At 43.5% G+C, this 21,015-nt stretch overlaps 16 non-coding genes and 2 pseudogenes across 16 annotated transcripts; all 18 read right to left on the bottom strand.

Annotated features, from left to right (window-relative positions):
• Window positions 1-568: 568 nt before the first annotated feature.
• Window positions 569-687, bottom strand: LOC136758049 (5S ribosomal RNA). The gene has a single exon (XR_010819855.1). It is a non-coding gene; the product is annotated as a 5S ribosomal RNA (ribosomal RNA).
• A 1,056-nt stretch (window positions 688-1,743) lies between these two features.
• Window positions 1,744-1,862, bottom strand: LOC136758050 (5S ribosomal RNA). Its single transcript, XR_010819856.1, has one exon. It is a non-coding gene; the product is annotated as a 5S ribosomal RNA (ribosomal RNA).
• Window positions 1,863-2,918: 1,056 nt separating this feature from the next.
• LOC136755985 (5S ribosomal RNA) lies at window positions 2,919-3,037 on the bottom strand. Its single transcript, XR_010818092.1, has one exon. It is a non-coding gene; the product is annotated as a 5S ribosomal RNA (ribosomal RNA).
• Window positions 3,038-4,103: 1,066 nt separating this feature from the next.
• On the bottom strand, window positions 4,104-4,222 carry LOC136756294 (5S ribosomal RNA). Its single transcript, XR_010818388.1, has one exon. It is a non-coding gene; the product is annotated as a 5S ribosomal RNA (ribosomal RNA).
• A 1,066-nt stretch (window positions 4,223-5,288) lies between these two features.
• On the bottom strand, window positions 5,289-5,407 carry LOC136758051 (5S ribosomal RNA). The gene has a single exon (XR_010819857.1). It is a non-coding gene; the product is annotated as a 5S ribosomal RNA (ribosomal RNA).
• A 1,056-nt stretch (window positions 5,408-6,463) lies between these two features.
• Window positions 6,464-6,582, bottom strand: LOC136758032 (5S ribosomal RNA). Its single transcript, XR_010819838.1, has one exon. It is a non-coding gene; the product is annotated as a 5S ribosomal RNA (ribosomal RNA).
• Window positions 6,583-7,637: 1,055 nt separating this feature from the next.
• On the bottom strand, window positions 7,638-7,756 carry LOC136757011 (5S ribosomal RNA). Its single transcript, XR_010819060.1, has one exon. It is a non-coding gene; the product is annotated as a 5S ribosomal RNA (ribosomal RNA).
• Window positions 7,757-8,822: 1,066 nt separating this feature from the next.
• On the bottom strand, window positions 8,823-8,941 carry LOC136756362 (5S ribosomal RNA). The gene has a single exon (XR_010818451.1). It is a non-coding gene; the product is annotated as a 5S ribosomal RNA (ribosomal RNA).
• Window positions 8,942-10,007: 1,066 nt separating this feature from the next.
• On the bottom strand, window positions 10,008-10,126 carry LOC136758052 (5S ribosomal RNA). The gene has a single exon (XR_010819858.1). It is a non-coding gene; the product is annotated as a 5S ribosomal RNA (ribosomal RNA).
• A 1,055-nt stretch (window positions 10,127-11,181) lies between these two features.
• On the bottom strand, window positions 11,182-11,300 carry LOC136756139 (5S ribosomal RNA). The gene has a single exon (XR_010818242.1). It is a non-coding gene; the product is annotated as a 5S ribosomal RNA (ribosomal RNA).
• A 1,055-nt stretch (window positions 11,301-12,355) lies between these two features.
• Window positions 12,356-12,464, bottom strand: LOC136757744 (uncharacterized; annotated as a pseudogene).
• A 1,046-nt stretch (window positions 12,465-13,510) lies between these two features.
• Window positions 13,511-13,629, bottom strand: LOC136756690 (5S ribosomal RNA). The gene has a single exon (XR_010818756.1). It is a non-coding gene; the product is annotated as a 5S ribosomal RNA (ribosomal RNA).
• Window positions 13,630-14,684: 1,055 nt separating this feature from the next.
• LOC136756151 (5S ribosomal RNA) lies at window positions 14,685-14,803 on the bottom strand. Its single transcript, XR_010818253.1, has one exon. It is a non-coding gene; the product is annotated as a 5S ribosomal RNA (ribosomal RNA).
• Window positions 14,804-15,858: 1,055 nt separating this feature from the next.
• On the bottom strand, window positions 15,859-15,967 carry LOC136757703 (uncharacterized; annotated as a pseudogene).
• Window positions 15,968-17,013: 1,046 nt separating this feature from the next.
• Window positions 17,014-17,132, bottom strand: LOC136756691 (5S ribosomal RNA). The gene has a single exon (XR_010818757.1). It is a non-coding gene; the product is annotated as a 5S ribosomal RNA (ribosomal RNA).
• Window positions 17,133-18,185: 1,053 nt separating this feature from the next.
• On the bottom strand, window positions 18,186-18,304 carry LOC136758054 (5S ribosomal RNA). Its single transcript, XR_010819859.1, has one exon. It is a non-coding gene; the product is annotated as a 5S ribosomal RNA (ribosomal RNA).
• Window positions 18,305-19,370: 1,066 nt separating this feature from the next.
• On the bottom strand, window positions 19,371-19,489 carry LOC136756837 (5S ribosomal RNA). Its single transcript, XR_010818894.1, has one exon. It is a non-coding gene; the product is annotated as a 5S ribosomal RNA (ribosomal RNA).
• Window positions 19,490-20,544: 1,055 nt separating this feature from the next.
• LOC136757372 (5S ribosomal RNA) lies at window positions 20,545-20,663 on the bottom strand. Its single transcript, XR_010819400.1, has one exon. It is a non-coding gene; the product is annotated as a 5S ribosomal RNA (ribosomal RNA).
• Window positions 20,664-21,015: the final 352 nt, after the last annotated feature.

The raw sequence follows: 21,015 nt of genomic DNA on the forward strand, positions 1-21,015 counted from the left end.
AAGTTCAGTTGTTTAAACATTTGACAAACTATGGTGAGGGGGTAAGAAAACACACAAATCCAGCAGCTCCTGTATTTCAATACACCAGAACCCAATATTATTGGCGAGTCGGGTAGTCCATCATCACAGTTCGAGGGCAGGCATCATTTCAGTAATTTCATCCCGTTGCATTCACATCCGTGCCTTGAATGAGATTGAATGTGATCTTTGCTCTCAAGTATGTTCCCAAGTTTTACACTTTCGTGCTTTGCATGAATGGGAATGGAACCGTGTGTTGAATGAGGCTCCTTGTGAGCACTGAACTTTGTCCGGTGGAGTTCCTTCTTGTGTTGCTGTAATTGTGTCATTTCTCGATGAGAAAGATTAGGCAACATTTAGTCACTTCTTGCCATGATGCTCAATTTATTTACGAATGTACCCTAGTTACTAGGGACCGTTTACGTTGGAGAACAAGATCTATTGTATGCCTGTGTATTTGGGGAAGTCAAATCTGAAATAATGATGAAATTGCGTGTATCCAAAGTTAAAACTCGTGATTTGTCGCCCTCTGGTGTGTAAAAGATGCAAAAGCTTACAGCACCTGGTATTCCCAGGCGGTCTCCCATCCAAGTACTGACCAGGCCCGAGCCTGCTTAGCTTCCGAGATCGGACGAGATCGGGCGTATTCAGGCTAGTATGGCCGTAAGCCAGGGAGGCTGTCCCTGACGCTCTACTTAAAGGGAAGGCAATATCCGTTTCTGCCGTTCATACTTACAGTTGAACTGTCTCTCTACTCTAAAGCCCGGGACACACCAGCGCGCCGCAGACAGTCCCTGCTAATATGCCACGTTGTGGCAACGTTGTGCGTTAGCTGGGGTGCCACACCAGACCGGAACTATATTTTACAAAACGAACACATTTGTCTTGATAAAACAGCTGTAATTGAGTGCCTGACACGCCAGTCAAGCGCAATCTTGAGAAGGTGTGCATTTCAGTAAGGATTCCAATTGACATGCAGTATGAAACTGAAAGGAGGTTGCATCACTATGATGCATAACATTGCATGTATTGTATTTTCAAGTGTGTGCATTCATCCTGTTGTCATTTTGTTTTGAAAGCAGAAGAATCATTCAACAGGTTGCTGAGACAAATGTAAACCAGTAAAACATATGAAGAGAAACAAACCTTGAATATAAGTTCAGTTGTTTAAACATTTGACAAACTATGGTGAGGGGGTAAGAAAACACACAAATCCAGCAGCTCCTGTATTTCAATACACCAGAACCCAATATTATTGGCGAGTCGGGTAGTCCATCATCACAGTTCGAGGGCAGGCATCATTTCAGTAATTTCATCCCGTTGCATTCACATCCGTGCCTTGAATGAGATTGAATGTGATCTTTGCTCTCAAGTATGTTCCCAAGTTTTACACTTTCGTGCTTTACATGAATGGGAATGGAACCGTGTGTGTTGAATGAGGCTCCTTGTGAGCACTGATCTTTGTCCGGTGGAGTTCCTTTTTGTGTTGCTGTAATTGTGTCATTTCTCGATGAGAAAGATTAGGCAACATTTAGTCACTTCTAGCCATGATGCTCAATTTATTTACGAATGTACCCTAGTTACTAGGGACCGTTTACATTGGAGAACAAGATCTATTGTATGCCTGTGTATTTGGGGAAGTCAAATCTGAAATAATGATGAAATTGCGTGTATCCAAAGTTAAAACTCGTGATTTGTCGCCCTCTGGTGTGTAAAAGATGCAAAAGCTTACAGCACCTGGTATTCCCAGGCGGTCTCCCATCCAAGTACTGACCAGGCCCGAGCCTGCTTAGCTTCCGAGATCGGACGAGATCGGGCGTATTCAGGCTAGTATGGCCGTAAGCCAGGGAGGCTGTCCCTGACGCTCTACTTAAAGGGAAGGCAATATCCGTTTCTGCCGTTCATACTTACAGTTGAACTGTCTCTCTACTCTAAAGCCCGGGACACACCAGCGCGCCGCAGACAGTCCCTGCTAATATGCCACGTTGTGGCAACGTTGTGCGTTAGCTGGGGTGCCACACCAGACCGGAACTATATTTTACAAAACGAACACATTTGTCTTGATAAAACAGCTGTAATTGAGTGCCTGACACGCCAGTCAAGCGCAATCTTGAGAAGGTGTGCATTTCAGTAAGGATTTCAATTGACATGCAGTATGAAACTGAAAGGAGGTTGCATCACTATGATGCATAACATTGCATGTATTGTATTTTCAAGTGTGTGCATTCATCCTGTTGTCATTTTGTTTTGAAAGCAGAAGAATCATTCAACAGGTTGCTGAGACAAATGTAAACCAGTAAAACATATGAAGAGAAACAAACCTTGAATATAAGTTCAGTTGTTTAAACATTTGACAAACTATGGTGAGGGGGTAAGAAAACACACAAATCCAGCAGCTCCTGTATTTCAATACACCAGAACCCAATATTATTGGCGAGTCGGGTAGTCCATCATCACAGTTCGAGGGCAGGCATCATTTCAGTAATTTCATCCCGTTGCATTCACATCCGTGCCTTGAATGAGATTGAATGTGATCTTTGCTCTCAAGTATGTTCCCAAGTTTTACACTTTCGTGCTTTACATGAATGGGAATGGAACCGTGTGTGTTGAATGAGGCTCCTTGTGAGCACTGATCTTTGTCCGGTGGAGTTCCTTTTTGTGTTGCTGTAATTGTGTCATTTCTCGATGAGAAAGATTAGGCAACATTTAGTCACTTCTAGCCATGATGCTCAATTTATTTACGAATGTACCCTAGTTACTAGGGACCGTTTACATTGGAGAACAAGATCTATTGTATGCCTGTGTATTTGGGGAAGTCAAATCTGAAATAATGATGAAATTGCGTGTATCCAAAGTTAAAACTCGTGATTTGTCGCGCTCTGGTGTGTAAAAGATGCAAAAGCTTACAGCACCTGGTATTCCCAGGCGGTCTCCCATCCAAGTACTGACCAGGCCCGAGCCTGCTTAGCTTCCGAGATCGGACGAGATCGGGCGTATTCAGGCTAGTATGGCCGTAAACCAGGGAGGCTGTCCCTGACGCTCTACTTAAAGGGAAGGCAATATCCGTTTCTGCCGTTCATACTTACAGTTGAACTGTCTCTCTACTCTAAAGCCCGGGACACACCAGCGCGCCGCAGACAGTCCCTGCTAACACGCCACGTTGTGGCAACATTGTGGCAACGTTGTGCGTTAGCTGGGGTGCCACACCAGACCGGAACTATATATTACAAAACGAACACATTGTCTTGATAATACAGCTGTAATTGAGTGCCTGACACGCCAGTCAAGCTCAATCTTGAGAAGGTGTGCATTTCAATAAGGATTTCAATTGACATACAGTATGAAACTGAAAGGAGGTTGCATCACTATGATGCATAACATTGCATGTATTGTATTTTCAAGTGTGTGCATTCATCCTGTTGTCATTTTGTTTTGAAAGCAGAAGAATCATTCAACAGGTTGCTGAGACAAATGTAAACCAGTAAAACATATGAAGAGAAACAAACCTTGAATATAAGTTCAGTTGTTTAAACATTTGACAAACTATGGTGAGGGGGTAAGAAAACACACAAATCCAGCAGCTCCTGTATTTCAATACACCAGAACCCAATATTATTGGCGAGTCGGGTAGTCCATCATCACAGTTCGAGGGCAGGCATCATTTCAGTAATTTCATCCCGTTGCATTCACATCCGTGCCTTGAATGAGATTGAATGTGATCTTTGCTCTCAAGTATGTTCCCAAGTTTTACACTTTCGTGCTTTGCATGAATGGGAATGGAACCGTGTGTGTTGAATGAGGCTCCTTGTGAGCACTGAACTTTGTCCGGTGGAGTTCCTTTTTGTGTTGCTGTAATTGTGTCATTTCTCGATGAGAAAGATTAGGCAACATTTAGTCACTTCTAGCCATGATGCTCAATTTATTTACGAATGTACCCTAGTTACTAGGGACCGTTTACGTTGGAGAACAAGATCTATTGTATGCCTGTGTATTTGGGGAAGTCAAATCTGAAATAATGATGAAATTGCGTGTATCCAAAGTTAAAACTCGTGATTTGTCGCCCTCTGGTGTGTAAAAGATGCAAAAGCTTACAGCACCTGGTATTCCCAGGCGGTCTCCCATGCAAGTACTGACCAGGCCCGAGCCTGCTTAGCTTCCGAGATCGGACGAGATCGGGCGTATTCAGGCTAGTATGGCCGTAAGCCAGGAATGCTGTCCCTGACGCTCTACTTAAAGGGAAGGCAATATCCGTTTCTGCCGTTCATACTTACAGTTGAACTGTCTCTCTACTCTAAAGCCCGGGACACACCAGCGCGCCGCAGACAGTCCCTGCTAACACGCCACGTTGTGGCAACATTGTGGCAACGTTGTGCGTTAGCTGGGGTGCCACACCAGACCGGAACTATATTTTACAAAACGAACACATTGTCTTGATAATACAGCTGTAATTGAGTGCCTGACATGCCAGTCAAGCGCAATCTTGAGAAGGTGTGCATTTCAGTAAGGATTTCAATTGACATGCAGTATGAAACTGAAAGGAGGTTGCATCACTATGATGCATAACATTGCATGTATTGTATTTTCAAGTGTGTGCATTCATCCTGTTGTCATTTTGTTTTGAAAGCAGAAGAATCATTCAACAGGTTGCTGAGACAAATGTAAACCAGTAAAACATATGAAGAGAAACAAACCTTGAATATAAGTTCAGTTGTTTAAACATTTGACAAACTATGGTGAGGGGGTAAGAAAACACACAAATCCAGCAGCTCCTGTATTTCAATACACCAGAACCCAATATTATTGGCGAGTCGGGTAGTCCATCATCACAGTTCGAGGGCAGGCATCTTTTCAGTAATTTCATCCCGTTGCATTCACATCCGTGCCTTGAATGAGATTGAATGTGATCTTTGCTCTTAAGTATGTTCCCAAGTTTTACACTTTCGTGCTTTGCATGAATGGGAATGGAACCGTGTGTGTTGAATGAGGCTCCTTGTGAGCACTGAACTTTGTCCGGTGGAGTTCCTTTTTGTGTTGCTGTAATTGTGTCATTTCTCGATGAGAAAGATTAGGCAACATTTAGTCACTTCTAGCCATGATGCTCAATTTATTTACGAATGTACCCTAGTTACTAGGGACCGTTTACGTTGGAGAACAAGATCTATTGTATGCCTGTGTATTTGGGGAAGTCAAATCTGAAATAATGATGAAATTGCGTGTATCCAAAGTTAAAACTCGTGATTTGTCGCGCTCTGGTGTGTAAAAGATGCAAAAGCTTACAGCACCTGGTATTCCCAGGCGGTCTCCCATCCAAGTACTGACCAGGCCCGAGCCTGCTTAGCTTCCGAGATCGGACGAGATCGGGCGTATTCAGGCTAGTATGGCCGTAAGCCAGGAACGCTGTCCCTGACGCTCTACTTAAAGGGAAGGCAATATCCGTTTCTGCCGTTCATACTTACAGTTGAACTGTCTCTCTACTCTAAAGCCCGGGACACACCAGCGCGCCGCAGACAGTCCCTGCTAATATGCCACGTTGTGGCAACGTTGTGCGTTAGCTGGGGTGCCACACCAGACCGGAACTATATTTTACAATACGAACACATTTGTCTTGATAAAACAGCTGTAATTGAGTGCCTGACACGCCAGTCAAGCGCAATCTTGAGAAGGTGTGCATTTCAGTAAGGATTTCAATTGACATGCAGTATGAAACTGAAAGGAGGTTGCATCACTATGATGCATAACATTGCATGTATTGTATTTTCAAGTGTGTGCATTCATCCTGTTGTCATTTTGTTTTGAAAGCAGAATAATCATTCAACAGGTTGCTGAGACAAATGTAAACCAGTAAAACATATGAAGAGAAACAAACCTTGAATATAAGTTCAGTTGTTTAAACATTTGACAAACTATGGTGAGGGGGTAAGAAAACACACAAATCCAGCAGCTCCTGTATTTCAATACACCAGAACCCAATATTATTGGCGAGTCGGGTAGTCCATCATCACAGTTCGAGGGCAGGCATCATTTCAGTAATTTCATCCCGTTGCATTCACATCCGTGCCTTGAATGAGATTGAATGTGATCTTTGCTCTCAAGTATGTTCCCAAGTTTTACACTTTCGTGCTTTGCATGAATGGGAATGGAACCGTGTGTGGTGAATGAGGCTCCTTGTGAGCACTGAACTTTGTCCGGTGGAGTTCCTTTTTGTGTTGCTGTAATTGTATCATTTCTCGATGAGAAAGATTAGGCAACATTTAGTCACTTCTAGCCATGATGCTCAATTTATTTACGAATGTACCCTAGTTACTAGGGACCGTTTACGTTGGAGAACAAGATCTATTGTATGCCTGTGTATTTGGGGAAGTCAAATCTGAAATAATGATGAAATTGCGTGTATCCAAAGTTAAAACTCGTGATTTGTCGCCCTCTGGTGTGTAAAAGATGCAAAAGCTTACAGCACCTGGTATTCCCAGGCGGTCTCCCATCCAAGTACTGACCAGGCCCGAGCCTGCTTAGCTTCCGAGATCGGATGAGATCGGGCGTATTCAGGCTAGTATGGCCGTAAGCCAGGGAGGCTGTCCCTGACGCTCTACTTAAAGGGAAGGCAATATCCGTTTCTGCCGCTCATACTTGCAATTGAACTGTCTCTCTACTCTAAAGTCCGGGACACACCAGCGCGCCGCAGACAGTCCCTGCTAACACGAAACGTTGTGGCAACGTTGTGCGTTAGCTGGGGTGCCACACCAGACCGGAACTATATATTACAAAACGAACACATTGTCTTGATAAAACAGCTGTAATTGAGTGCCTGACACGCCAGTCAAGCGCAATCTTGAGAAGGTGTGCATTTCAGTAAGGATTTCAATTGACATGCAGTATGAAACTGAAAGGAGGTTGCATCACTATGATGCATAACATTGCATGTATTGTATTTTCAAGTGTGTGCATTCATCCTGTTGTCATTTTGTTTTGAAAGCAGAAGAATCATTCAACAGGTTGCTGAGACAAATGTAAACCAGTAAAACATATGAAGAGAAACAAACCTTGAATATAAGTTCAGTTGTTTAAACATTTGACAAACTATGGTGAGGGGGTAAGAAAACACACAAATCCAGCAGCTCCTGTATTTCAATACACCAGAACCCAATATTATTGGCGAGTCGGGTAGTCCATCATCACAGTTCGAGGGCAGGCATCATTTCAGTAATTTCATCCCGTTGCATTCACATCCGTGCCTTGAATGAGATTGAATGTGATCTTTGCTCTCAAGTATGTTCCCAAGTTTTACACTTTCGTGCTTTGCATGAATGGGAATGGAACCGTGTGTGTTGAATGAAGCTCCTTGTGAGCACTGAACTTTGTCCGGTGGAGTTCCTTTTTGTGTTGCTGTAATTGTGTCATTTCTCGATGAGAAAGATTAGGCAACATTTAGTCACTTCTAGCCATGATGCTCAATTTATTTACGAATGTACCCTAGTTACTAGGGACCGTTTACGTTGGAGAACAAGATCTATTGTATGCCTGTGTATTTGGGGAAGTCAAATCTGAAATAATGATGAAATTGCGTGTATCCAAAGTTAAAACTCGTGATTTGTCGCCCTCTGGTGTGTAAAAGATGCAAAAGCTTACAGCACCTGGTATTCCCAGGCAGTCTCCCATCCAAGTACTGACCAGGCCCGAGCCTGCTTAGCTTCCGAGATCGGACGAGATCGGGCGTATTCAGGCTAGTACGGCCGTAAGCCACGGAGGCTGTCCCTGACGCTCTACTTAAAGGGAAGGCAATATCCGTTTCTGCCGCTCATACTTGCAGTTGAACTGTCTCTCTACTCTAAAGTCCGGGACACACCAGCGCGCCGCAGACAGTCCCTGCTAACACGCCACGTTGTGGCAACATTGTGGCAACGTTGTGCGTTAGCTGGGGTGCCACACCAGACCGGAACTATATATTACAAAACGAACACATTGTCTTGATAAAACAGCTGTAATTGAGTGCCTGACACGCCAGTCAAGCGCAATCTTGAGAAGGTGTGCATTTCAGTAAGGATTTCAATTGACATGCAGTATGAAACTGAAAGGAGGTTGCATCACTATGATGCATAACATTGCATGTATTGTATTTTCAAGTGTGTGCATTCATCCTGTTGTCATTTTGTTTTGAAAGCAGAAGAATCATTCAACAGGTTGCTGAGACAAATGTAAACCAGTAAAACATATGAAGAGAAACAAACCTTGAATATAAGTTCAGTTGTTTAAACATTTGACAAACTATGGTGAGGGGGTAAGAAAACACACAAATCCAGCAGCTCCTGTATTTCAATACACCAGAACCCAATATTATTGGCGAGTCGGGTAGTCCATCATCACAGTTCGAGGGCAGGCATCATTTCAGTAATTTCATCCCGTTGCATTCACATCCGTGCCTTGAATGAGATTGAATGTGATCTTTGCTCTCAAGTATGTTCCCAAGTTTTACACTTTCGTGCTTTGCATGAATGGGAATGGAACCGTGTGTGTTGAATGAAGCTCCTTGTGAGCACTGAACTTTGTCCGGTGGAGTTCCTTTTTGTGTTGCTGTAATTGTGTCATTTCTCGATGAGAAAGATTAGGCAACATTTAGTCACTTCTAGCCATGATGCTCAATTTATTTACGAATGTACCCTAGTTACTAGGGACCGTTTACGTTGGAGAACAAGATCTATTGTATGCCTGTGTATTTGGGGACGTCAAATCTGAAATAATGATGAAATTGCGTGTATCCAAAGTTAAAACTCGTGATTTGTCGCCCTCTGGTGTGTAAAAGATGCAAAAGCTTACAGCACCTGGTATTCCCAGGCGGTCTCCCATCCAAGTACTGACCAGGCCCGAGCCTGCTTAGCTTCCGAGATCGGACGAGATCGGGCGTATTCAGGCTAGTACGGCCGTAAGCCACGGAGACTGTCCCTGACGCTCTACTTAAAGGGAAGGCAATATCCGTTTCTGCCGCTCATACTTGCAGTTGAACTGTCTCTCTACTCTAAAGTCCGGGACACACCAGCGCGCCGCAGACAGTCCCTGCTAACACGCCACGTTGTGGCAACATTGTGGCAACGTTGTGCGTTAGCTGGGGTGCCACACCAGACCGGAACTATATATTACAAAACGAACACATTGTCTTGATAAAACAGCTGTAATTGAGTGCCTGACACGCCAGTCAAGCGCAATCTTGAGAAGGTGTGCATTTCAGTAAGGATTTCAATTGACATGCAGTATGAAACTGAAAGGAGGTTGCATCACTATGATGCATAACATTGCATGTATTGTATTTTCAAGTGTGTGCATTCATCCTGTTGTCATTTTGTTTTGAAAGCAGAAGAATCATTCAACAGGTTGCTGAGACAAATGTAAACCAGTAAAACATATGAAGAGAAACAAACCTTGAATATAAGTTCAGTTGTTTAAACATTTGACAAACTATGGTGAGGGGGTAAGAAAACACACAAATCCAGCAGCTCCTGTATTTCAATACACCAGAACCCAATATTATTGGCGAGTCGGGTAGTCCATCATCACAGTTCGAGGGCAGGCATCATTTCAGTAATTTCATCCCGTTGCATTCACATCCGTGCCTTGAATGAGATTGAATGTGATCTTTGCTCTCAAGTATGTTCCCAAGTTTTACACTTTCGTGCTTTGCATGAATGGGAATGGAACCGTGTGTGTTGAATGAGGCTCCTTGTGAGCACTGAACTTTGTCCGGTGGAGTTCCTTTTTGTGTTGCTGTAATTGTGTCATTTCTCGATGAGAAAGATTAGGCAACATTTAGTCACTTCTAGCCATGATGCTCAATTTATTTACGAATGTACCCTAGTTACTAGGGACCGTTCACGTTGGAGAACAAGATCTATTGTATGCCTGTGTATTTGGGGAAGTAAAATCTGAAATAATGATGAAATTGCGTGTATCCAAAGTTAAAACTCGTGATTTGTCGCCCTCTGGTGTGTAAAAGATGCAAAAGCTTACAGCACCTGGTATTCCCAGGCGGTCTCCCATCCAAGTACTGACCAGGCCCGAGCCTGCTTAGCTTCCGAGATCGGACGAGATCGGGCGTATTCAGGCTAGTATGGCCGTAAGCCAGGGAGGCTGTCCCTGACGCTCTACTTAAAGGGAAGGCAATATCCGTTTCTGCCGCTCATACTTGCAGTTGAACTGTCTCTCTACTCTAAAGTCCGGGACACACCAGCGCGCCGCAGACAGTCCCTGCTAACACGAAACGTTGTGGCAACGTTGTGCGTTAGCTGGGGTGCCACACCAGACCGGAACTATATTTTACAAAACGAACACATTGTCTTGATAATACAGCTGTAATTGAGTGCCTGACACGCCAGTCAAGCGCAACCTTGAGAAGGTGTGCATTTCAGTAAGGATTTCAATTGACATGCAGTATGAAACTGAAAGGAGGTTGCATCACTATGATGCATAACATTGCATGTATTGTATTTTCAAGTGTGTGCATTCATCCTGTTGTCATTTTGTTTTGAAAGCAGAAGAATCATTCAACAGGTTGCTGAGACAAATGTAAACCAGTAAAACATATGAAGAGAAACAAACCTTGAATATAAGTTCAGTTGTTTAAACATTTGACAAACTATGGTGAGGGGGTAAGAAAACACACAAATCCAGCAGCTCCTGTATTTCAATACACCAGAACCCAATATTATTGGCGAGTCGGGTAGTCCATCATCACAGTTCGAGGGCAGGCATCATTTCAGTAATTTCATCCCGTTGCATTCACATCCGTGCCTTGAATGAGATTGAATGTGATCTTTGCTCTCAAGTATGTTCCCAAGTTTTACACTTTCGTGCTTTGCATGAATGGGAATGGAACCGTGTGTGTTGAATGAGGCTCCTTGTGAGCACTGAACTTTGTCCGGTGGAGTTCCTTTTTGTGTTGCTGTAATTGTGTCATTTCTCGATGAGAAAGATTAGGCAACATTTAGTCACTTCTAGCCATGATGCTCAATTTATTTACGAATGTACCCTAGTTACTAGGGACCGTTTACGTTGGAGAACAAGATCTATTGTATGCCTGTGTATTTGGGGAAGTCAAATCTGAAATAATGATGAAATTGCGTATATCCAAAGTTAAAACTCGTGATTTGTCGCCCTCTGGTGTGTAAAAGATGCAAAAGCTTACAGCACCTGGTATTCCCAGGCGGTCTCCCATTCAAGTACTAACCAGGCCCGAGCCTGCTTAGCTTCCGAGATCGGACGAGATCGGGCGTATTCAGGCTAGTATGGCCGTAAGCCAGGGAGGCTGTCCCTGACCCTCTACTTAAAGGGAAGGCAATATCCGTTTCTGCCACTCATACTTGCAGTTGAACTGTCTCTCTACTCTAAAGTCCGGGACACACCAGCACGCTGCAGACAGTCCCTGCTAACACGAAACGTTGTGGCAACGTTGTGCGTTAGCTGGGGTGCCACACCAGACCGGAACTATATTTTACAAAACGAACACATTGTCTTGATAAAACAGCTGTAATTGAGTGCCTGACATGCCAGTCAAGCGCAATCTTGAGAAGGTGTGCATTTCAGTAAGGATTTCAATTGACATGCAGTATGAAACTGAAAGGAGGTTGCATCACTATGATGCATAACATTGCATGTATTGTATTTTCAAGTGTGTGCATTCATCCTGTTGTCATTTTGTTTTGAAAGCAGAAGAATCATTCAACAGGTTGCTGAGACAAATGTAAACCAGTAAAACATATGAAGAGAAACAAACCTTGAATATAAGTTCAGTTGTTTAAACATTTGACAAACTATGGTGAGGGGGTAAGAAAACACACAAATCCAGCAGCTCCTGTATTTCAATACACCAGAACCCAATATTATTGGCGAGTCGGGTAGTCCATCATCACAGTTTGAGGGCAGGCATCATTTCAGTAATTTCATCCCGTTGCATTCAAATCCGTGCCTTGAATGAGATTGAATGTGATCTTTGCTCTCAAGTATGTTCCCAAGTTTTACACTTTCGTGCTTTGCATGAATGGGAATGGAACCGTGTGTGTTGAATGAGGCTCCTTGTGAGCACTGAACTTTGTCCGGTGGAGTTCCTTTTTGTGTTGCTGTAATTGTGTCATTTCTCGATGAGAAAGATTAGGCAACATTTAGTCACTTCTAGCCATGATGCTCAATTTATTTACAAATGTACACTAGTTAATAGGGACCGTTTACGATGGAGAACAAGATCTATTGTATGCCTGTGTATTTGGGGAAGTCAAATCTGAAATAATTATGAAATTGCGTGTATCCAAAGTTAAAACTCGTGATTTGTCGCCCTCTGGTGTGTAAAAGATGCAAAAGCTTACAGCACCTGGTATTCCCAGGCGGTCTCCCATCCAAGTACTGACCAGGCCCGAGCCTGCTTAGCTTCTGAGATCGGACGTATTCAGGCTAGTATGGCCGTAAGCTGTCCCTGACCCTCTACTTAAAGGGAAGGCAATATCCGTTTCTGCCGCTCATACTTGCAGTTGAACTGTCTCTCTACTCTAAAGTCCGGGACACACCAGCGCGCCGCAGACAGTCCCTGCTAACACGAAACGTTGTGGCAACGTTGTGCGTTAGCTGGGGTGCCACACCAGACCGGAACTATATATTACAAAACGAACACATTGTCTTGATAATACAGCTGTAATTGAGTGCCTGACACGCCAGTCAAGCGCAATCTTGAGAAGGTGTGCATTTCAGTAAGGATTTCAATTGACATGCAGTATGAAACTGAAAGGAGGTTGCATCACTATGATGCATAACATTGCATGTATTATATTTTCAAGTGTGTGCATTCATCCTGTTGTCATTTTGTTTTGAAAGCAGAAGAATCATTCAACAGGTTGCTGAGACAAATGTAAACCAGTAAAACATATGAAGAGAAACAAACCTTGAATATAAGTTCAGTTGTTTAAACATTTGACAAACTATGGTGAGGGGGTAAGAAAACACACAAATCCAGCAGCTCCTGTATTTCAATACACCAGAACCCAATATTATTGGCGAGTCGGGTAGTCCATCATCACAGTTCGAGGGCAGGCATCATTTCAGTAATTTCATCCCGTTGCATTCACATCCGTGCCTTGAATGAGATTGAATGTGATCTTTGCTCTCAAGTATGTTCCCAAGTTTTACACTTTCGTGCTTTGCATGAATGGGAATGGAACCGTGTGTGTTGAATGAGGCTCCTTGTGAGCACTGAACTTTGTCCGGTGGAGTTCCTTTTTGTGTTGCTGTAATTGTGTCATTTCTCGATGAGAAAGATTAGGCAACATTTAGTCACTTCTAGCCATGATGCTCAATTTATTTACGAATGTACCCTAGTTACTAGGGACCGTTTACGTTGGAGAACAAGATCTATTGTATGCCTGTGTATTTGGGGAAGTCAAATCTGAAATAATGATGAAATTGCGTATATCCAAAGTTAAAACTCGTGATTTGTCGCCCTCTGGTGTGTAAAAGATGCAAAAGCTTACAGCACCTGGTATTCCCAGGCGGTCTCCCATTCAAGCACTAACCAGGCCCGAGCCTGCTTAGCTTCCGAGATCGGACGAGATCGGGCGTATTCAGGCTAGTATGGCCGTAAGCCAGGGAGGCTGTCCCTGACCCTCTACTTAAAGGGAAGGCAATATCCGTTTCTGCCACTCATACTTGCAGTTGAACTGTCTCTCTACTCTAAAGTCCGGGACACACCAGCACGCTGCAGACAGTCCCTGCTAACACGAAACGTTGTGGCAACGTTGTGCGTTAGCTGGGGTGCCACTCCAGACCGGAACTATATTTTACAAAACGAACACATTGTCTTGATAAAACAGCTGTAATTGAGTGCCTGACACGCCAGTCAAGCGCAATCTTGAGAAGGTGTGCATTTCAGTAAGGATTTCAATTGACATGCAGTATGAAACTGAAAGGAGGTTGCATCACTATGATGCATAACATTGCATGTATTGTATTTTCAAGTGTGTGCATTCATCCTGTTGTCATTTTGTTTTGAAAGCAGAAGAATCATTCAACAGGTTGCTGAGACAAATGTAAACCAGTAAAACATATGAAGAGAAACAAACCTTGAATATAAGTTCAGTTGTTTAAACATTTGACAAACTTCGGTGAGGGGGTAAGAAAACACACAAATCCAGCAGCTCCTGTATTTCAATACACCAGAACCCAATATTATTGGCGAGTCGGGTAGTCCATCATCACAGTTCGAGGGCAGGCATCATTTCAGTAATTTCATCCCGTTGCATTCACATCCGTGCCTTGAATGAGATTGAATGTGATCTTTGCTCTCAAGTATGTTCCCAAGTTTTACACTTTCGTGCTTTGCATGAATGGGAATGGAACCGTGTGTGTTGAATGAGGCTCCTTGTGAGCACTGAACTTTGTCCGGTGGAGTTCCTTTTTGTGTTGCTGTAATTGTGTCATTTCTCGATGAGAAAGATTAGGCAACATTTAGTCACTTCTAGCCATGATGCTCAATTTATTTACGAATGTACCCTAGTTACTAGGGACCGTTTACGTTGGAGAACAAGATCTATTGTATGCCTGTGTATTTGGGGAAGTCAAATCTGAAATAATGATGAAATTGCGTATATCCAAAGTTAAAACTCGTGATTTGTCGCCCTCTGGTGTGTAAAAGATGCAAAAGCTTACAGCACCTGGTATTCCCAGGCGGTCTCCCATTCAAGTACTAACCAGGCCCGAGCCTGCTTAGCTTCCGAGATCGGACGAGATCGGGCGTATTCAGGCTAGTATGGCCGTAAGCCAGGGAGGCTGTCCCTGACCCTCTACTTAAAGGGAAGGCAATATCCGTTTCTGCCACTCATACTTGCAGTTGAACTGTCTCTCTACTCTAAAGTCCGGGACACACCAGCACGCTGCAGACAGTCCCTGCTAACACGAAACGTTGTGGCAACGTTGTGCGTTAGCTGGGGTGCCACACCAGACCGGAACTATATTTTACAAAACGAACACATTGTCTTGATAAAACAGCTGTAATTGAGTGCCTGACACGCCAGTCAAGCGCAATCTTGAGAAGGTGTGCATTTCAGTAAGGATTTCAATTGACATGCAGTATGAAACTGAAAGGAGGTTGCATCACTATGATGCATAACATTGCATGTATTGTATTTTCAAGTGTGTGCATTCATCCTGTTGTCATTTTGTTTTGAAAGCAGAAGAATCATTCAACAGGTTGCTGAGACAAATGTAAACCAGTAAAACATATGAAGAGAAACAAACCTTGAATATAAGTTCAGTTGTTTAAACATTTGACAAACTATGGTGAGGGGGTAAGAAAACACACAAATCCAGCAGCTCCTGTATTTCAATACACCAGAACCCAATATTATTGGCGAGTCGGGTAGTCCATCATCACAGTTTGAGGGCAGGCATCATTTCAGTAATTTCATCCCGTTGCATTCAAATCCGTGCCTTGAATGAGATTGAATGTGATCTTTGCTCTCAAGTATGTTCCCAAGTTTTACACTTTCGTGCTTTGCATGAATGGGAATGGAACCGTGTGTGTTGAATGAGGCTCCTTGTGAGCACTGAACTTTGTCCGGTGGAGTTCCTTTTTGTGTTGCTGTAATTGTGTCATTTCTCGATGAGAAAGATTAGGCAACATTTAGTCACTTCTAGCCATGATGCTCAATTTATTTACAAATGTACACTAGTTAATAGGGACCGTTTACGATGGAGAACAAGATCTATTGTATGCCTGTGTATTTGGGGAAGTCAAATCTGAAATAATTATGAAATTGCGTGTATCCAAAGTTAAAACTCGTGATTTGTCGCCCTCTGGTGTGTAAAAGATGCAAAAGCTTACAGCACCTGGTATTCCCAGGCGGTCTCCCATCCAAGTACTGACCAGGCCCGAGCCTGTTTAGCTTCCGAGATCGGACGTATTCAGGCTAGTATGGCCGTAAGCTGTCCCTGACCCTCTACTTAAAGGGAAGGCAATATCCGTTTCTGCCGCTCATACTTGCAGTTGAACTGTCTCTCTACTCTAAAGTCCGGGACACACCAGCGCGCCGCAGACAGTCCCTGCTAACACGAAACGTTGTGGCAACGTTGTGCGTTAGCTGGGGTGCCACACCAGACCGGAACTATATATTACAAAACGAACACATTGTCTTGATAATACAGCTGTAATTGAGTGCCTGACACGCCAGTCAAGCGCAATCTTGAGAAGGTGTGCATTTCAGTAAGGATTTCAATTGACATGCAGTATGAAACTGAAAGGAGGTTGCATCACTATGATGCATAACATTGCATGTATTATATTTTCAAGTGTGTGCATTCATCCTGTTGTCATTTTGTTTTGAAAGCAGAAGAATCATTCAACAGGTTGCTGAGACAAATGTAAACCAGTAAAACATATGAAGAGAAACAAACCTTGAATATAAGTTCAGTTGTTTAAACATTTGACAAACTATGGTGAGGGGGTAAGAAAACACACAAATCCAGCAGCTCCTGTATTTCAATACACCAGAACCCAATATTATTGGCGAGTCGGGTAGTCCATCATCACAGTTCGAGGGCAGGCATCATTTCAGTAATTTCATCCCGTTGCATTCACATCCGTGCCTTGAATGAGATTGAATGTGATCTTTGCTCTCAAGTATGTTCCCAAGTTTTACACTTTCGTGCTTTGCATGAATGGGAATGGAACCGTGTGTGTTGAATGAGGCTCCTTGTGAGCACTGAACTTTGTCCGGTGGAGTTCCTTTTTGTGTTGCTGTAATTGTGTCATTTCTCGATGAGAAAGATTAGGCAACATTTAGTCACTTCTAGCCATGATGCTCAATTTATTTACGAATGTACCCTAGTTACTAGGGACCGTTTACGTTGGAGAACAAGATCTATTGTATGCCTGTGTATTTGGGGAAGTCAAATCTGAAATAATGATGAAATTGCGTATATCCAAAGTTAAAACTCGTGATTTGTCGCCCTCTGGTGTGTAAAAGATGCAAAAGCTTACAGCACCTGGTATTCCCAGGCGGTCTCCCATTCAAGCACTAACCAGGCCCGAGCCTGCTTAGCTTCCGAGATCGGACGAGATCGGGCGTATTCAGGCTAGTATGGCCGTAAGCCAGGGAGGCTGTCCCTGACCCTCTACTTAAAGGGAAGGCAATATCCGTTTCTGCCACTCATACTTGCAGTTGAACTGTCTCTCTACTCTAAAGTCCGGGACACACCAGCACGCTGCAGACAGTCCCTGCTAACACGAAACGTTGTGGCAACGTTGTGCGTTAGCTGGGGTGCCACACCAGACCGGAACTATATTTTACAAAACGAACACATTGTCTTGATAAAACAGCTGTAATTGAGTGCCTGACACGCCAGTCAAGCGCAATCTTGAGAAGGTGTGCATTTCAGCAAGGATTTCAATTGACATGCAGTATGAAACTGAAAGGAGGTTGCATCACTATGATGCATAACATTGCATGTATTGTATTTTCAAGTGTGTGCATTCATCCTGTTGTCATTTTGTTTTGAAAGCAGAAGAATCATTCAACAGGTTGCTGAGACAAATGTAAACCAGTAAAACATATGAAGAGAAACAAACCTTGAATATAAGTTCAGTTGTTTAAACATTTGACAAACTATGGTGAGGGGGTAAGAAAACACACAAATCCAGCAGCTCCTGTATTTCAATACACCAGAACCCAATATTATTGGCGAGTCGGGTAGTCCATCATCACAGTTCAAGGGCAGGCATCATTTCAGTAATTTCATCCCGTTGCATTCACATCCGTGCCTAGAATGAGATTGAATGTGATCTTTGCTCTCAAGTATGTTCCCAAGTTTTACACTTTCGTGCTTTGCATGAATGGGAATGGAACCGTGTGTTGAATGAGGCTCCTTGTGAGCACTGAACTTTGTCCGGTGGAGTTCCTTTTTGTGTTGCTGTAATTGTGTCATTTCTCGATGAGAAAGATTAGGCAACATTTAGTCACTTCGAGCCATGATGCTCAATTTATTTACGAATGTACCCTAGTTACTAGGGACCGTTTACGTTGGAGAACAAGATCTATTGTATGCCTGTGTATTTGGGGAAGTCAAATCTGAAATAATGATGAAATTGCGTGTATCCAAAGTTAAAACTCGTGATTTGTCGCCCTCTGGTGTATAAAAGATGCAAAAGCTTACAGCACCTGGTATTCCCAGGCGGTCTCCCATCCAAGTACTGACCAGGCCCGAGCCTGCTTAGCTTCCGAGATCGGACGAGATCGGGCGTATTCAGGCTAGTATGGCCGTAAGCCAGGGAAGCTGTCCCTGACGCTCTACTTAAAGGGAAGGCAATATCCGTTTCTGCCGCTCATACTTGCAGTTGAACTGTCTCTCTACTCTAAAGCCCGGGACACACCAGCGCGCCGCAGACAGTCCCTGCTAACACGCCACGTTGTGGCAACATTGTGGCAACGTTGTGCGTTAGCTGGGGTGCCACACCAGACCGGAACTATATATTACAAAACGAACACATTCTCTTGATAAAACAGCTGTAATTGAGTGCCTGACACGCCAGTCAAGCGCAATCTTGAGAAGGTGTGCATTTCAGTAAGGATTTCAATTGACATGCAGTATGAAACTGAAAGGAGGTTGCATCACTATGATGCATAACATTGCATGTATTGTATTTTCAAGTGTGTGCATTCATCCTGTTGTCATTTTGCTTTGAAAGCAGAAGAATCATTCAACAGGTTGCTGAGACAAATGTAAACCAGTAAAACATATGAAGAGAAACAAACCTTGAATATAAGTTCAGTTGTTTAAACATTTGACAAACTATGGTGAGGGGGTAAGAAAACACACAAATCCAGCAGCTCCTGTATTTCAATACACCAGAACCCAATATTATTGGCGAGTCGGGTAGTCCATCATCACAGTTCGAGGGCAGGCATCATTTCAGTAATTTCATCCCGTTGCATTCACATCCGTGCCTTGAATGAGATTGAATGTGATCTTTGCTCTCAAGTATGTTCCCAAGTTTTACACTTTCGTGCTTTGCATGAATGGGAATGGAACCGTGTGTGTTGAATGAGGCTCCTTGTGAGCACTGAACTTTGTCCGGTGGAGTTCCTTTTTGTGTTGCTGTAATTGTGTCATTTCTCGATGAGAAAGATTAGGCAACATTTAGTCACTTCTAGCCATGATGCTCAATTTATTTACGAATGTACCCTAGTTACTAGGGACCGTTTACGTTGGAGAACAAGATCTATTGTATGCCTGTGTATTTGGGGAAGTCAAATCTGAAATAATGATGAAATTGCGTGTATCCAAAGTTAAAACTCGTGATTTGTCGCCCTCTGGTGTGTAAAAGATGCAAAAGCTTACAGCACCTGGTATTCCCAGGCGGTCTCCCATCCAAGTACTGACCAGGCCCGAGCCTGCTTAGCAGCCGAGATCGGACGAGATCGGGCGTATTCAGGCTAGTATGGCCGTAAGCCAGGGAGGCTGTCCCTGACGCTCTACTTAAAGGGAAGGCAATATCCGTTTCTGCCGTTCATACTTACAGTTGAACTGTCTCTCTACTCTAAAGCCCGGGACACACCAGCGCGCCGCAGACAGTCCCTGCTAACACGTCACATTGTGGCAACGTTGTGCGTTAGCTGGGGTGCCACACCAGACCGGAACTATGTATTACAAAACGAACACATTGTCTTGATAAAACAGCTGTAATTGAGTGCCTGACACGCCAGTCAAGCGCAATCTTGAGAAGGTGTGCATTTCAGTAAGGATTTCAATTGACATGCAGTATGAAACTGAAAGGAGGTTGCATCACTATGATGCATAACATTGCATGTATTGTATTTTCAAGTGTGTGCATTCATCCTGTTGTCATTTTGTTTTGAAAGCAGAAGAATCATTCAACAGGTTGCTGAGACAAATGTAAACCAGTAAAACATATGAAGAGAAACAAACCTTGAATATAAGTTCAGTTGTTTAAACATTTGACAAACTATGGTGAGGGGGTAAGAAAACACACAAATCCAGCAGCTCCTGTATTTCAATACACCAGAACCCAATATTATTGGCGAGTCGGGTAGTCCATCATCACAGTTCGAGGGCAGGCATCATTTCAGTAATTTCATCCCGTTGCATTCACATCCGTGCCTTGAATGAGATTGAATGTGATCTTTGCTCTCAAGTATGTTCCCAAGTTTTACACTTTCGTGCTTTGCATGAATGGGAATGGAACCGTGTGTGTTGAATGAGGCTCCTTGTGAGCACTGAACTTTGTCCGGTGGAGTTCCTTTTTGTGTTGCTGTAATTGTGTCATTTCTCGATGAGAAAGATTAGGCAACATTTAGTCACTTCTAGCCATGATGCTCAATTTATTTACGAATGTACCCTAGTTACTAGGGACCGTTTACGTTGGAGAACAAGATCTATTGTATGCCTGTGTATTTGGGGAAGTCAAAACTGAAATAATGATGAAATTGTGTGTATCCAAAGTTAAAACTCGTGATTTGTCGCCCTCTGGTGTGTAAAAGATGCAAAAGCTTACAGCACCTGGTATTCCCAGGCGGTCTCCCATCCAAGTACTGACCAGGCCCGAGCCTGCTTGGTATCCGAGATCGGACGAGATCGGGCGTATTCAGGCTAGTATGGCCGTAAGCCAGGGAGGCTGTCCCTGACGCTCTACTTAAAGTGAAGGCAATATCCGTTTCTGCCGTTCATACTTACAGTTGAACTGTCTCTCTACTCTAAAGCCCGGGACACACCAGCGCGCCGCAGACAGTCCCTGCTAACATGCCACGTTGTGGCAACATTGTGGCAACGTTGTGCGTTAGCTGGGGTGCCACACCAGACCGGAACTATATATTACAAAACGAACACATTGTCTTGATAAAACAGCTGTAATTGAGTGCCTGACACGCCAGTCAAGCGCAATCTTGAGAAGGTGTGCATTTCAGTAAGGATTTCAATTGACATGCAGTATGAAACTGAAAGGAGGTTGCATCACTATGA

Source organism: Amia ocellicauda, chromosome 8, assembly GCF_036373705.1.
Source record: "Amia ocellicauda isolate fAmiCal2 chromosome 8, fAmiCal2.hap1, whole genome shotgun sequence".
Lineage (NCBI taxonomy): Eukaryota > Metazoa > Chordata > Actinopteri > Amiiformes > Amiidae > Amia > Amia ocellicauda.